This window comes from Dendroctonus ponderosae, unplaced genomic scaffold (genome assembly GCF_020466585.1).
Source record: "Dendroctonus ponderosae isolate FM_Combo_2020 unplaced genomic scaffold, Dpon_F_20191213v2 Dpon_F_20191213_7, whole genome shotgun sequence".
Classification (NCBI taxonomy): domain Eukaryota; kingdom Metazoa; phylum Arthropoda; class Insecta; order Coleoptera; family Curculionidae; genus Dendroctonus; species Dendroctonus ponderosae.
The window spans coordinates 12,931,943-12,936,661 of NW_026018916.1; the positions used below are offsets into that span (position 1 = coordinate 12,931,943).

The 4,719-nt window shown below is 35.8% G+C and overlaps 1 protein-coding gene and 1 non-coding gene across 3 annotated transcripts in view; one reads left to right on the forward strand and one right to left on the reverse strand.

Moving 5' to 3' along the window:
• The window catches only part of LOC109542356 (autophagy-related protein 16-1), a 609,070-nt gene that overhangs the window by 15,395 nt on the left and 588,956 nt on the right, over positions 1 to 4,719 (forward strand). The gene's annotated exons all lie outside the window — the stretch shown is intronic.
• Positions 3,963 to 4,085, reverse strand: LOC125505239. The gene has a single exon (XR_007282032.1). It is a non-coding gene; the product is annotated as a U5 spliceosomal RNA (small nuclear RNA).

The following is a 4,719-nucleotide window of genomic DNA, read 5'->3' on the forward strand; positions in this document are numbered from 1 at the left end:
TCAATTGCTGCTTTCGGTAGCTTTTTGAGGACCTCATTAGAGATTTCGTCATGTCCAGGGGCTTTTCTCTTCTTCGTCCCCTGGATGATGTCCTGGATGATCTCATTCGTGACTGGTTTTGCTTTGGTGGTCTGCCAGTTTTGGAAGTGGGCGGATACAATTTTGTCCACTTCCTCCTCTTGGATTGGTGGCATTGGTCTCTTTGGTCCTTTGGTGAGGTTCCTGGCCAGTTTCCAGATTGATTGGTTGTTCTCTTCAGCCTCAATTTCGTCCATGGTAGCATCCCAGATCTGCGACCTGAGTTCTTTCATGTCTTCTCGGATCGCAGTCTGGAGGCGGTTGACTTGCTTTTTTAGATAGGGATCTTGCGTACTCATGGCTCTGCGTCCTATCCGGTTTTTCTCCCTGATTTTGGCTTTTAACCAGGGAGGTATTTGGTCTATTTGGTTGGCCGGTACGACGGTTTGACTTGTTGAGGCTGCCAGGGCATTTTTAATTTCCCTGGTGAGACTTTCTGCTGCCTGGTCCAGGTCAACGTTCGTCCATAGCGTGCGCCTGTTATAATATAAAGGTTTTACTGATACAACACACCAGTTGGAGCCACATAACGTGTTTAACGGATAACACGCACGTTAAAATTAACGTGAGTGATACAGCACAGGGCTGTTTTCTGCTATTCAAAAAACTTTTAGGTTTATTAACAAACTTTTTTTCTGCAAAATGTGAATACGTTATGGCAACTTAACCACTTCGTATTCTTTGCTTTTGCTTTAAAAAACCTTTGTTATTCTTGAAAAGGCCATTTTGTTGGAATTGGTTTTCCGTTGCAAAATTGCGGATTGTGTCAAATTCTACGTCGCGATTGGTCCAAATGATGGCATGATAAAGCGCTGTTGCTTTTTCTAATTTGCAATTACTCTTATGGGCTGCTACGCTGTTATACAATACCTAGAAGTCGGAAGAAGACATTAGATATGGTAATCTACCTGTTTGTGGTCGAATTCCTACTCCAACGGCATCATTCGGCATTTGAGAAATGGGAAGTATTGCTGTTTGCCATAAGTTTCACTTATGCATACAGATTGTATAGTTCCCATGGGGTAAATAAAAAAAAGTGATAGTGATTGAGGAATGAAAGATAATTATTTTTCAAAGTGATAGAGTATATTTTTTAATTGTTTCTTCAGTAAATAATATAAAACTTCTTGCAAAACATAAGTACGTATCCACTTCAGATTTTTTAATCTGGTTTACAAATGTACAATGGACCATACATAAAATTATGCGATTAAATAGTTGTGTAAATCTGACTTTCTACCTCGGTCCATCTTTGCGTAAATGGCATAATACTCACAAATTTCTTTTATTATTATTAAAATGACACATTCAAAAGTATTTGAAAAAAAACTCGATGAATTACATTAATTGAGAAAGCATGGTTAGCAAAAACAGTAGCTAAGAGATTTGGAAAACATAAGAACGCGATTTAAAAAAAATTAAAGTAATTAATTGGACTGTCAAATTGAAACAAGTTTGTGACATATATTGTACATATATTTCACGTTGTTCACATATCCTCATTTACCAAAATCGGGAAAAATTGTGTGTCGTCACCGATACATCATATTAACCAAAGTTATAATTTGTCTTAAACGCAATGCGAAATCGAAATTTTATTTGAGAAAAATGGTTCTATTTTTTAATTAAATAAGTTAAAAATGTTTTTATCAATAGCCGCTTATTTTATTAATAATATTACAAATAAGTCAAATATATCAACACCGTCGTTCTGATTTTCAACGTTACCGCTACTCGTACGTAAATAAAGAACACGTTATCCTCTAATAACGTAAACGATTATTTATTTACTAATGCGCTGGCTCAGAATAACGGATAACGTAAAACGTGTTGCCTAAAAACTCCTTAATTTCAGAGGGCAGTTTCAGTATTTAACCACAACAAATGTTTGCATAACCACATTTTGTAACACAATACTGTCAAAAAAGCACCTTTTATAAAAATTATGCATATGTCCTTAGACTTTAATGCCTAAGAAAACTTTTTAAAACCAAGTCTAAAGAGATAATGATTTATCACATTTTACACACACGAAAATACTAAAAACAAAAAATCAAATGAGTTATTTTTTCTGATGTGCTCTATTAGTAGTACATCCCATGGCAATTTCATTAGATAGATTGATATGATAGATTAGATTAGATTGTTGTCATAAATAATTGTGTTTTAGTAAAAAGCCATTTTATAGAGGTGAAGAAGACCATGATTAGACAGTGTATAGTGAGGAGGTCATTTCGGTCACTAACACTCGGTCGATCTTTCACGAAAGATCAACCCAACGCGGGAAAGAGAATCAATGTTTAAATTTGACCCTCTTTCGAGATTTGCTGATCCTTCCTACAATAAAACTCTGTGATAGCTGATCAACACATGTAATTAAAAATGTTTAATGGCAACACTCAAAACTATTAAATCAAGCTCGGGCATTCATTCCTCAATCACACGCTCTGGCGGTCTTAACAATGATAGAAATACTGTCTAATCTAAATTCTTAACTAAAAATTGCAACTTAGTTTGCTCCATGCCGAGCACCCTGTGGGGGTATAACTTTGATTTACGATTGGTTGGTACCTTCAACGTTCCATCAGCGGTTGGCTGGCGCCACGTGTTGTGAAGGGTAGAGGAATACTTGGCCCTTGTACCCCGTTGCACCTTTTGGCTCTATCAGGATGCACTCACTTGGGAATACCCACTATTCACTGCAGCTCACACACCCCCAGCAATGCAAGGTTACCGGTTGGTGGTTTCACTGCACTGGTTGACACTTGAACTTAGGTAGTCGGTTACCCAATGTTATACTGACCACAATTATACTTTCGTAGATCGTTATTGCTAGCTAATTGATGACTAAACGAATTGTCTAGTGTTTTAAAGTAATGAAAAATGAGAAAATTTTGCCCGTTGCAGAGAAACTGCTCATGCAACGTCTTGTATGCGACTCTGGCTAAACGAATTGTCTAGTGTTTTAAAGTAATATTAAAATTCGCCCGTTGCAGAGAAACTGCTCATGCAACGTCTTGTATGCGACTCTAGATGCGACTGTATTTTGTCGTTCGAAAAGACCCAAAACGACCCATTTTTCGTGGAGTTAGGGATTCCTGGTTTATTGTTAGCCGATCTTAGGTAGAATCTATTTTTAGACTAACGCAACCCGAAGAAATCGCCCTTCGGTCAATTATCTTGCCGAGATTTTAGAAGTGACTTGGAATTCAATTGATAAGGTTTAAATTATACTCTAATGTCTCCGACAGACAGTATAAAAAGAGTCGGTATTAATTTTAAGAACTATAATGAAGAAAACGTCGCTAGGGCACTCGAAGATATTCGACAGGGTAGAAAAAGTTTAACACTGCGGCTGAAAATTATAAAATTCGCCTTACACGATAAGAAAAAAGGAATCAAAATGAACAAGTATAGCGGACTATGTCTAATTTCACCAGAAGAACACGATTTTTAACGCTTTATAAAGGGTCGTCCGCCTTTACTACAGATATATCTAAAAAAAATGTGTTTGATCATGGAATTCGATAAAGGATACACGGAAGACTTCGGAAGATTATTTTATTGAAAATTGTCTCAAAATTATACTTATTTTTCACCCCGAACGACGGTAGTTTATATTCAAAATTAATAATCTTGGTATTAGTCTCACTTTGAAATATTTGCATAAATAGAATATAATCATACATATTTGTAGAGTCCTAAAATGTAACAGTTTCAAATCGCCCAAAAGTCGCTTGGCGACTTTTGCAAAACTATCCGAAAATTAGCCCAATCTGGCAGTGATCCGAAAAGTAGCCCAATTTTCAATAAATCGCCCAATCTGGTCACGTGGCCAGCACTAAACATTAGCGAAATAACAGTTAATCTTAATTAGCTTAACAGCCCTAAACAGAAGTTTAAGGCTTCAGAAAAATTCTTCAAAGACCTATTTATATTGACCCTCTCCACGGAAATCTTTAGTAAAAGGCGAAAGATTTATTCGCTTTGAAGAGAGTCCAAGGTGGATAAAAAATTTTAAATTCGGTTTGTTAAACCAATGACTTCGACAGTCATTGTTAGTTAGACGCACTGGCGCCCTCTCGGCTCTGCAAGAGAACGAGAATAGATTGGGTCTTGGCCTGGCTATTTCGAAGCTACGCGATTTGGACTTAATGTTCTATTAATTATTGAATACTGCCATATCTAAATATCCTGATGATAAATATGATGCTTGGAATGATTTTACACTGTAATACAATGAAAGTTCTGAAAGTTTGAAAGGTTTTTTTCTTCATCAAGTTAACATTTTTAACTTATTTAATTAAAAAATAGAACCATTTTTCTCAAATAAAATTTCTATTTCGCATTACGTTTAAGACAAATTATAACTTTGGTTATGTATGATGTATCGTTGACGACGCATAAATTTTCCCGAATTTGGTAAATCAGGATCTGTGAACAACGTGAAATATATGTCACAAACTTGTTTCAATTTGACAGTCTAAATTAATTAGAATTAGAATTAGTCTTAGGTTTTCCAAATCTCTCAGCTACTGCTTTTGCAAACCATGCTTTCTTGATTAATGCAATTAAGAACACGATTGAAAAAAAATTAAAGTAATTAATTAGACTGTCAAATTGAAACAAGTTTGTGCATAT